Source organism: Lepidochelys olivacea, assembly GCF_965140295.1.
Source record: "Lepidochelys olivacea isolate rLepOli2 genome assembly, chromosome: 2".
NCBI classification, from domain to species: Eukaryota; Metazoa; Chordata; order Testudines; family Cheloniidae; genus Lepidochelys; species Lepidochelys olivacea.
The window spans coordinates 23,152,353-23,164,785 of NC_140412.1; the positions used below are offsets into that span (position 1 = coordinate 23,152,353).

General features: G+C 44.8%; 1 protein-coding gene across 4 annotated transcripts in view; it reads right to left on the minus strand.

Moving 5' to 3' along the window:
- ZHX2 (zinc fingers and homeoboxes 2) overlaps positions 1-12,433 on the minus strand; it is a 115,897-nt gene that overhangs the window by 37,209 nt on the left and 66,255 nt on the right. The gene's annotated exons all lie outside the window — the stretch shown is intronic.

A 12,433-nucleotide genomic window follows, 5' to 3' on the forward strand; every position in this document is an offset into this window, starting at 1 on the left:
AAACTTCTAAAGAGTTATTTTAATGTTTTAAAGTGAAATAACAAGGTGACTGCTGCGATAAATACATTATATTCTGAATGTATCTGTAAGTATTTGCTCTGAAAGAGGCCATTCCCAGTTCATGTACCAACATCCAGCTTGAAGAATGCTGCTTACCCTGTGTTTCCAGTCCTAGAGATGCAAGAACCATAAGCTACAAGGGAGAGACTCTTGCATTAAACCTGGAGGAGCAGCACAAATTATTTAACCCACTGAAAGAAATGTTGGATGTGATCCAATCTTAGCATTTTAGAGGAGAAGGGGGAAAAAAGTACCGCCTGAGGCCTATGTGAAAACATATTGAGACAAAAAGGGGGAGAAAAAAGTGAGTGAATGAGCGAGACAAGTTTTCTGCTAGATCCAGCGTGAGAAATCAAAAGGCTATTTAATAAAAGAAAATGCGTTTTCCCTCTCTGAGTCCACAAAAAATGAACAGATGTGAAGATATAAAACAACACTGCATGTGATCACAATTTCTTTGGGGTGCAGCTAGCTCCAGGGGAGGAACACCTTTTAACACAGCCCTGCTTCCAACCTTCAGTGTCTCAAAAGGAACACTGTCTGAAGATGCATAGCAGCAGGTCAATCTCTCCTAGCAGGAGAGCAAGCTATAAATCAATAGTTTTTTTTTTTTTTTCCCCCACTGAGGCTTGCTGGGAAGAAGTAAAATGGGGAAAAAAATAGAGATGAAATGCACCTGTAATCTCTTTAATGCAGCAGTGAAGTTCCTATGAAGAAGGAGCAGAGAAATGATGAAAAAAAAAGGAATGAAAAGAAAAATCTAGTCCATTTACACCTACTACAGATGCTTTATAAAGGGGTATTAGGTGAGCAGGACATTTTCTGTCAGCCCTTCCTACACCAGAGCTTTGATGATGTTGCATAAGCCTTTCCAGTTTTTAATAAAGAGATTACCATGTAGGAGCCATTAGATTGGTACCTGTGTCTATATTGTTGCATGGATTCTAGTGGGGTGTGTCTCAGTTTGTGAGGTGTGATCCTCGGGTGGGTCATGAAAGGGCACCTGCTGGGTCACACCCCATCAGCTGGGAAAAAAGGGGAAAATGAACAGAATTATGAAGTCACTAGGACCCAGAAGAAAATGGGGGTCGGGAATAAAGGAATAACTTGCCCCCTCCCCATCCTCCTGATGCCTTCCCCTTTGCTCATCAATTCAACCACACTAGAACACTTTCTCTCATCCTTCCCACCAATCACAATGGAGCTCCCATCCTCTCTCCCATAGCACCTCCCTTGGTCCCCAGGGCTCATCCCTGGGGCGGGAGAAGTCGTTCTACTTGGGGAGGGTTGTGGAGGCTGTTTAAAGCAGCTCTGGCCTAGAAAGGAGGCTGAGCACCTGCAGAGTTCTGAGAAGCTCTGTGATCTCTGGGCTTGAACCTGTGAGGAGCTAAGCAACCTCAGCTCTAATTGAATTCCCCATAGCATCTGGCACCTTCTGTTTACAATGGTCCAGCCAATCTCCCCTTGTTTCTAACTGCAGCTGTTCACAGCAAATTCCCAAATTCTGACCAGTTTCAGTCTGAAGCCATTACAAGCTGCAGATTCCAATGGCACATTCTCAAGGCTGTAAGTCTGGCCAGGGTTTCTGAAGGTTCAGAAACCAGCACAGGTTCTGGGTTTGCCATGAAACCTGGAACCAGGCAAGTTTTGCCTGCAATACTTTCATGATAAAAGCATCATCCAGTTCTGTGATAGCTCCATCACTCCTCCTCATGGTGAAACTGGTAGAGACATGCAAATGGTTGATTAGGTGAATATCTTCATGCCCCGCTGATGGAGACATAATCCCCTGGGGAATGTGTATTATGCTTCATCCCTTTGTGCCTGATGCACAGAAGAAATGGGTCTGCCGGTGCTTTAGGTCAAGCTATAGACACGCATCTATTAGTTTGCAAGGTCTCCAGCTCAGTCTCTGGTGCTTCAGCCAATATGGTAGCCACCACAAAACATGTTCCCTACACTAATTTTTATAATACTTTGCATTTATATGCACATGAAGAGACTCCCCAGACTCTCTCCAAACAAAGCACACACAAAAGGGGAAAGTTAATGCACCCCATAATGCTTTTGTTTTTAATTCTCTCTTGACGTTCCGTTTAAATTAAATGAGGACCATGTAAAAAGGTTAAACCTTATCACAGTTGTCAGTAAACTGACATTTGACCCTGCTGACTGTCCATCTGAACTTTAAGAAGGTTGGGTAGAAGCAGGACTTAATTTTTAAAACATGGACTGGAAATAAGTTCTAAAGGCTTGGAAACCTGTTTTTGGAAAAGCCTACCTTCTTTCTAAAATGGATTATCTTCAAAAAGGCCCATTAATGCAATTTTTGAAAAGTTTCTCTTTAAAGGAAATGCTTAGGGGTCAATATTTACCTTCTTTAAAAGGAAGTTAAATCCAATACAATATCCCTGGAAGATGTGACATTATATTATCTAGGAGCAGTCCTACCCAGAATGGCTCTCCATTCATGAATGCTGAACTGACAGATTGGAAACATGGAGTTCAAATTGGAATTCAACCTTAACCTCCATAATATACTTTGTAGGCATCAACGCCGAGGGTTGGTGCATGGGATTTATTTTGCTTCAGGAAAGGTGAATTTAGGGCATGAAGAGGTCTAAAAGTGTCAAGGAAATTGAAGTCCATGAATTTGCTGCAATAATGGCACAGGGGTCTGTGTTTTGGGTGTTAAATGTACATGGGTAAAATGAAGATTTCTCAGGTGTAACATTACAGTCCCTCACGGAGACTCATGGCCACCACACCTAGGAGGAGGAGATGTAGGGTGGTGGTGGTGGCGGCTGAGGACTCCCTTCTGAGGAGAATGGAGGCATCCATCTGCTGACCAGACATAATGTGGTGTGCTGGCTGCTTGCAGCCCGCATCCGATACATTACGGAAAGGCTGCCCATGCTGATCCATCCCTCTGACCCTTACCCCATGCTGCTCATCCACGTGAGCACTAACGATATTGCCAGGTCTGACTCGGACCAGACTGACAATGACTACAGGCAGGGCTAGCCCTAGGACTTTTGCTGTCCCAAGCAAAAAAATTTTTGGCCGCTCCCACTTTTTTTCGTGCCCCCTCTGCTCCCGGCTCTGTCCCAACTCCGCCCCTTCCCAACCCCTTCCCCAAATCCCTGGGCCTGCCCCCTCCCCTGGGCGTGCCACATTTCCCCTCCCCCGATTGCTTTCTGCAGCTCCCCCCAGCCGCAACCGCCCACCCTAGCTCACATCCGCTCCGCCTGCTCCCCTGAACATGCTGCTGCTCCGCATCTCCCCCCTCCCTCTTAGGCGAGCGAGAGGCAGCGCATTCAGGGGAGCAGGCGGTGCAGAGGTGAGCGAGGGTGTGCGGTAAGCACAGGAAGTAATGGACCAAGGGGAGGGTAGAGGAACCGCTCCCCGCCCCAGCTCGCCTCCGCTCCACCACCGCCGCCTCCCCGGAACGTGCCGCCGCTCGGCTTCTCCTCCCTCCCTCCCAGGCTTGCCACGCGAAACAGCTGTTTTGCACACGGCAAGCCTGGAAGGGAGGGGGGAGAAGCGGCGGCACGCTCAGGGGAGCAGGCGGAGGTGAGCTGGGGCACATTTCTAGGGGCGGCATGGCCGGCGCTGGAATGCTGCCCCTATAAATGTGCCGCCCCAAACACCTGCTTGTTTTGCTGGTGCCTAGAGCCAGCCCTGACTACAGGGCTCTGAGAGTGAGGGTGAAGGAGTCAGGATGCAGGTTGTATTCTCATCCATCCTCCTAGTTGAGGGAAAGGCCTAGGTAGGGACATGAGCATCCTGGAGATGAATGCATGGCAAGGAGTATAGGAAACAAACAGGAAGAACTGGAAGAATTAGTACCTAAACTAAATTATGACTTAACTGACATCACAGACTTGCTGGAATAGATCTCCTGACTATAACACTGGTATGGAAGGATTTGTTCAGGAAGGACAGGCAGCGAAAAAAGGGAGGAGGTCTTGCATTATACATTAGGAACATATACACTTGTTCTGAGGTCCAGAAGGAGGCAGAAGGGCAAATCAGTCTCTGGGTGAAGATAAAAGGGGGAGAAAAGGTGTGATGTCATGGCACGGTCTACTATAGATCTCCAAATCAGGAGGAGGGGATGCATGAGGCATTTCTAGAACATATAACAATTATACAGAATACAAGATCAGGTAATAACACTTTTAACTGACCAGACATCAGTTGGAAAACACAAAAAATGTCCAATAAGTTCGTGGAATGTATTGGGGACCACTTTTTGTTTAAGAAGATGAAGGAAGGAACCAAGGGGACAGCCATTTTAGACTTGATTCTAACAGGAAGTAATTGGTTGCCAATCTGAAGACTGAAGGCAATTTGGGTGACACGGATTATGAAATGATAGATTTCATGATTCCAAGGAAAGGAAGGAAGAAAAGAATCAGAATAAGGACAACAGACTTCAAAAAAGCAGATTTTAACAAATCCAGAGAATTGGTAGGTAAGGTCCTATGGGATGAAAATCTAAGGGAAAAGGGAGTTCAGGAGTGCAGGCAGTTTCTCAAATAGACAACATTAAAGGCACAACAGTGAACTATCGTGATGTGAAGAAAAGTTATGAAGAATAGTAATAGGCCAATATGGCTCCATCAGGAGCTCTTTATACCTGAAATTCAAAACGATTCCTACAAGAAGTGGACACAAGGACAGATTGATAAGGATGAGTACAAAAGCTTAGCACAAACATGCAGGGACAAAATTAGAAAGGCTAAGGCAGCAAATGACTTAGATTTAGCAAGGGAGATAGAAGACAGTAGGAAGAGATTCTATAAATACATTAGGAGAATAGGAAATGAAGGAAAGTGTAGGTCCTTTAAGCAGAAGAGGAGAACGAATAATGGACAACATCAAGAAGGCTGAGTTTATTTTGCTTCAGTCTTCACTAAAAAGATTAATTGTGATCAGATGCTTAACACAATATTATCAACAAGGGGGAAGAAATGCAAGCCAAAATAGGGAAAGAACAAGCTAAAGAATATTTAGCTATTCAAGTCTGCAGGGCCTGATGAAATTCACCCAAGAGTACTCAAGGAGCTAGCAAAAACTGTCATGGAATCCTTAGCGATTATCTTTGAGAACTCGCAGAGGACAGGTGAGATCCCAGGGGTCTGCAAAAGGGCAAACATAGAACCTATCTTTAAAAACAGGAACAAAGAGGACCCGGGGAACAATAGGCCACTTAGCCTTACTTCAATACCTGGAAATACACTGGAACAAATTAATAAACAATCAGCTTGTAAGCACCTGGGGGATAATAGGTTTATAAAGAATAGCCAGTATGGATTTACCACAAGCAAATCATGCTAAACCAACCAAATTTCCTTCCCTGACAGGGTTACTGACCTAGTGAGTAGTGGGGAAGGAGTAGGCAAGATATATTTTGATTTTAGTGAGGCTTCTGCCACAGTCTCTCATGACAGTCTCATAAGCAACTAGGGAAATACTGTCTAGATGAAATTACTATAAGGTAGGTGTACAACTGGTTAAAAGACCATACTCAATGAATAATAATCAATGTTTCACTGTCAAAGTGAGAGGACATATCTAAGGAGTCCCACTGGAGTCAGTCCTGGGTTGATTTGGATAATGGAGTAGACAGCATGCTTCTAAAATCTGTGGATGACACCAAGCTAGGAAGGGTTACAAGCACTTCGAAGGACAGGATTAGAATTCAAAATGACCTTGACAAACTGGAAAATTGGTGTGAATTCAACAGGATGAAATTCAATAAAGAAAAGTGCAAAGTACTTCACGTAGGAAAGAAAAAAATCAAATGTACAACTACAAAATGGGGACTAACTGGCAAGGCAGTAATGCCACTGAAAAGGATCTGGGGGTTAGAATGGATCACAAATTGAATAAGAGTCAACAACATGATGTAATTGCGAAAAAGTCTAAGATCATTCTGGGATGTATAGGATGTAAGACATGGGAGGTCCTATTGTACTTGGCACTGGTGAGGCCTCAATTGGAGTACGGTGTCCAACTCTTGGCACCACACTTTAGGAAAGATCTGGACAAATTGGAGAGAGTCCAGAGGAGAGCAACAAAAGTGATATAAAATTTAGAAAACCCGACCTATGAGGAAAAGTTAAAAAAAACCCTGGGTATGTATAGTCTTGAGAAAAGAAGACGGAAGGGGGACCTGATAACAGTCTTCAAATACGTTAATGGCTGTTATAAAAGAGGGTGGTGATCAATTGTTCTTCATGTCCACTGAAGGTAGGACAAAAAGTAATGGGCTTAATCTGCAGCAAGGGAGATTTAGATTATAGTTAAAATATTTTTGTACTATCTAAGGATAGTTAAGCACTATAATAGGCTTCCAAGGGAGGCTATAACTTCAGTACCAGGCAAATTGGTTGAAAACTATAGTAAAGAACAGAATAGATGAACATGATATGTTGGGGAAGAGTCAACATGGCTTTTGTAAATAGAAAATTGCCTCACCAATCTATTAGAATTCTTTGAGGGGACCAACAAACATGTGGACAAGAGTGATCCACTGGATATTGTGTACTTGGACTTTCAGAAAGTCTTTGACAATGTCCTTAAGCAAAGGCTCTTAAGCAAAGCAAGGAGTCATCAGAAAAGAGGGAAGGTCCTTTCGTAGATCAGTAACCGGTTAAAGGAAAGGAAACAAAGGGTAGGAGTAAATGATCAGTTTTCACAGTGGAGAGAGGTATATAGCTGGGTCCCCCAAGGATCTGTACTGGGACCAGTGCTGTTCAACATATTCATAAATAATCTGGAAAAAGTACGAAGTGAGGTGGCTAAGTTTGCAGACGACACAAAATTACTCAGGACAGTTAAGTCTAAAGCAGACTGCAAAGAGTTACAAAGGGATCTCACAAAACTGGGTGACTGGGTGTGATGGGGAGTGCATACCCCGCACTATGCAGGAAAGGGTTAATTCCATACTATAGGCCAGCGTTCTTCACTGCAAGGCCCGCGAGCCGTGGCGGCTCCTAGGGACCCTGAGTGCGGCTCCCTGTCCATCACGTTCTCCAGTGGGGCAGTGGGGTTGCAGCTAAGGCTCCCTGCTTGCCCCGGCCCCACGCTGTTCCCAGAAGTGGCCAGCATGCCCCCGCAGCCTTGGGAATAAGGGAGTGGGGGGAGCAGAGGTTTCCACGCACTGCTCCTGCCTACAAGCAATGCCCCTGCAGCTCCCATTGGTCGGGAATGGGGAACTGTGGCCAGTGGGAGTTGTGAGGGTGGTGCCTGCAGAGAGAGGCAGCACACTAGCCACATGCCCCACCCCAGGGGCCGCAGTTGTGTGTTGGCCTCTTCCAGGAGAGGCCGCGGCCACCTGAAGTAAGTGTCGTCCCCCTCAATGGGCAGGTTCTGAATAGGTCTTCCGCCATCCAACCTGCAGCCTCCTGGAGCCAGCCCCTCATACCCCCTCCTGCACCCCAAGCAATATTACCAGTAACAGTAATATTACTATATCAACCAACAAAAAACTTGGAGTGTTCAACCATCTGTGTTGGGTTGATGTGGCTCTCACATTGAAGGTTTTTTGCCAAAGTGGCCCCACACTTCAAAAATAGTGAAGAGCACTGCTATAGGCAGAGGAAGTCCTGCCCCTCAGACTGTACTGGGCATGCTCCAACAGCTGTGCTAGTATAAAGGCGAGTTGCCCAGCTCAATCTAGGTAGTCTGCCAAGGAGGAAGGATGCTTGGTGGAGGCTCCAGCCCAGGAGCCACTACAGCCCTTACTTGTGGAAGCCAGAGATCCCAAGACAGACTAGAGACCTGTCACCTACAGCTGACTGGCTGGAGTCGGAGCCCCAGGTAGCTACCTATGTCAAGGAGCCTGGAGACCCTGATCTCATATGGACTGCAACTTCAGGAAGTACAGTAGGAAGTATCCCAGGGAGGTGGAGTGAGTGGTATCTCCCACCTGTGTAACGTCAGCGTGTTGCAGCTGGATTCCCCACTGGCGGAGTGGTTCACTACTGGGTCACCATTAGGGCCCTGGGTTGGGACCCAGTAGAGTCGGGTGGGCCAGGTCCCCCTACCCTGGCTGCCACCCCCACTTTGGTAGTGGCCCCCTGGATCTGGCCACTAGGTCACACTGCCCTGTACTCGAAGGCCGCAATATTGACTCTTGGCCACTAGGCCATGCTGCCCAACATTGCAGGGCTGCTGTATTGACTCTGGCCATAAGGCCACGCAGCCCAGAACCCAAGGGAAGCTGCTTTGACTCTGGCCATTGGGCTGCACCATTGTGAGGCCCAGGACAATCTGGTAGACTGTACCTGCGGTGTCACCACACCCATGATCCACCCCAAAGGGAAACAGGGTGTGCATACACCACCACACTGGGCAAGAAAATGGCAGATGAAATTCAATGTTGATAAATGCAAAATAATGCACATTTGTGTATATATAGTTGGGATTATGTTTTCCAAATGATGGGGTCTAAATTAGCTGTTACCACTCAAGAAAGAGATCTTGGAGTCACTGTGGATAGTTCTCTGACAACATCTACTCAGTGTGCAGTGGCAGTCAAAAAAGCGAACAGAATGTTAGGAACCCTGAGGAAAAGGATAGATAATAAGACAGAAAATATCATAATGCTACCACATTAATCCATGATATGCCCACACCTTGAATAATGTGTGCAGTTCTGGTTGCCCCATCTCAAAAAAGATATATCCAATTCTAAGCACAGAGAAAAACAAAAATGATTAGGGGTACTGAACTACTTGGATATGATGAGAGATTTAAAAACTGGGACTGTTCATCTTAGAAAAGAGACGACTAAAGGGGGACAGGATAGAGGTCTGTAAAATCATGACTGGTGTTGGATCATATTAAAGAAGTTCTGTATTAAAATCACAAATGAGTTTGATTCCCCATAGTTTAAATTCCAGGGTATTACTAATTAAGAGGTCTCTTAGTTTTTGGTACTGTTTCTCTCCCTCTGTGTGAAACTTGCAAGCTGCTAACTGTGTTAGTACATTCTAAGACAGAGTCTGTTCTCAAAGCAATTCTTTGTAACAACCACCACTCACACAGAGAGAGACTCAAAGCAATACTCTGTAACAGAAACAGCACCCAGAGACTCCCCACCCTTTTGTTGTATTCATCTCATTTTGTTAACAATTGTGATTAAAATAGAGATAGAGAATGTATGTGGATGGATGCTTGGTGTGGATAATAACTGAATGATCAGGGATGTGCCAGCCTAAGAATCCAGTGTCCATCGGCTGAAGAAGGCGTCAAGTGGAAATAACCAGAGGACTCCCGGAGGGCAGACTGGAATCCACCCAACAGCCTCAAGAATGGGAGAGCCAAAGAACAAGATAACATCTGGCAGCACGGAGCTGTCAGGAATGTGCCATCTGCTGATTGATTCAGCAACAGCATGATGAAGCAATTCCCATAGACTGGCATAGGAAGAAATTCCTATAAAAATGGACCCTAGAAAGTGAGAACTTTGGGGTCTGATTCTGCAAACCAACTTCCAGGAGCATCAGATGAGCACCTGACAAGGCCCTGCTCCCTCCTCATGTCCAGGCCACCTGGCCAGTGGCTTGGCATGAGCAACTCTAAGGCTGGTAACTATGATAACAACCTTGCAGAACGTGTGTGTGTGTGTATGTATGAATAAATAAAAGATTGAATGGAATGTTATAGCTATAACTAACTGCTTACTATGATTCTTTCTATATTCACAATAAATGTGGTATTTTGCCTTTTCCCCTTTAATAAGATCCTGCTGGTTTTTATTTTATTGGTATAACACTGGTGTGCAGAAAGTAAGGAAGTGTTATTACCACCACCACATAACACAAGAGCCACGGTCACCCACTGACATTAATAGGCAGCAGGTTTAAAACAAACAAAGTATTTCTTCACATAACACACAGTCAGCCTGTGGGACTCATTCATTGTTAGTGGATGTTGTAAAGGCCAAAAATATAACTGGGTTCAAAAGAGGATTAGATAAATTCATGGAGGATAGGCCAATCAATGGCTATTAGTCAAGACTGTCAGGGACGCAAACTCATGCTCTGGATGTTCCTAAACCTCTGACTGCTAGAAACTGGGACTGGATGACAGGGGATGGATCACTCTAAAACTGCCCTCTTTTGTTCGTTCCCTCTGAAGCATCTGGCAGCAGCCAATGTCAGAAAACAGGACACTGGGGTAGATGGACCATGGGTCTGATCCATTACAGTTATTATGATGTTATGTTGTGGAATCCCCATCATTGAAGCTTTTTAAGAACAGATTAGACAAATACTTTCAGGGACAGTCTAGGTATACTTGGTTCTTCCTCAGTGCAGGGGGCTGGACTAGATGACCTTCTGAGGTCCTTTCCAGCCCTATATTTCTATGGTTCCGTGAAGATTATATTCCATGCAATTACTTGAGTAGAGAAACGTGTATAACAAATGACATTTTTGGTCTCAGTGTCTCTGATACTTATTGGCATATGTCGGTATTGAATCACGATATGTTTAATGACATGCCAGGTACTTTGGTTCATATATACCCTTTTAATGGAACAAGCCAAGAGAACCTTGCATTTTCTTTTGAATTAAGTTACAAATTAGATCAAGAATGCCTCACTAAATGGGTCACATACCAAACATAGTTTTCATCCAGTTTTAAATCCCTATGTATACTTATGGAACTTTGAACAGCGAAACAGAGCTCCCCAAAGAGACAGAAAACTTCTCTTCATAGATTAGAAAGAGAGAGCCATGTTCTAGTGGTTAGCATATTACTGGGAAAATCCTGATTCTGGGTCTTCGGACGAGTCCTTTAACGTCTGTATCTCAGCTTCCGTAGATGGAAAATGGGAATAATTATTATTTAGCATTTATACTGCAGTAGTCCCTAAAAGCCTGACCAGATCAGGGCCCTATGGTGCTCGGCACTGTACAATTGGATGGTAAATGGCAGTCCCTGCCCACAAACAATTTACAATCTTAATACTGATCTTCCTCGCTAGGAGGAGGTGAGGATTATTAATTATGAACTACTTTGAAGGTAAATATGTGTATGCTAAGTATTATTGTTCTCTTGAGTCACCACATCCTCCTCTGAACTCTGTTAAGCATTTATAACACTTTAAAATTTAAATTTGAACAATATCCTGGAGACACTTTATCATTGGTTGGTTAGTGGCAAAAAGCTACTTTATCACTGACATCTGTGATAGCCGTCCCTTGCATGTTTAAACTGAGTTTAACAGCATTCTCGTAGCCACCCCATCCACACTTGCCAACTAAGCAATTTTGCTCACCCCTTTAAATGAGATGAGTAAGAAGATTGCAGAAGATACTTTCACCCTGCAAAAATCAGAGAATAGTTGGTATTATCGGGGAGTCTTCTGTCCTCTGCTACGCTGGAATCCACTCTTTGGATAGTCTATAAAACAGCACTCACTTTAGTTAACTGCTATTCTGTTTAAGGTAGCGCTGCCTTCCAATTCCATCAACACATCACAACATAATTTGGCACCAAGTCTCTGCTCAAGAGACTCTCAGGATCAGTGTACTGGTAAATATGCATGGGAAACCATGCATAGTACAGCAGCATATGTAGATGGTTCTAGCCATGGTATTGGTCCCTAACCTTCACAAGTATCAAATTCCCCAATACAATTACAGAGCAAAACTTCATGTGCACACTTTATGGGTTGGCCATAGAAACACAGCCTGGGTCTGATGTTCAGCACCCAAAATTCCAGATGAAGTACCGGGAGCCCTGCGTGCTCAGCACCTCAGAAAAATAAAGCCTGGCAGCTGTGACACAAAGTCATCCAAGATCGCCTGGTTAGTTCCATCCCACCCCCCGTAGGGAAGGTTGCCATAAACTCCACCATCCCCAGAAGTGAGAGCCAACTACGGCTGGACATAGTCATCACCAATGAGGACCGGAAGAAGATAATCATGGTGGACGTCACAGTCCCCTTCGAGAACAGGACCCCAGCCTTCTGCGATGCACGAGCTCAGAAGCTGGAGAAATATAACCCTCTGGCCAAAATCTTGAGAGCTAGGGGTTGCCAGATTCAGACACACACACACTGATTGTTGGAGCCCTGGGCACATGGGACCCCAATAACAAGCAAAAGTTGCGGGAATGCAGAATCGATCAATGCTACGCTCTGCTGATGTGGCAACTCATGGTGTCGGACGCCATCACGTGGTCAAGGGATATCTATATAGAACACATCACCAGACTTCGGCAATACCAGGAGGGATAAGCTGGAGTTCCGATGAGAAGTGCAGTAGAGAAAGTAACTGAAATACTTCCCTGATGGATTGCATTTTCTAATTGGACAACTTACCCTAATTCTCAATTACTGAGGGACAAT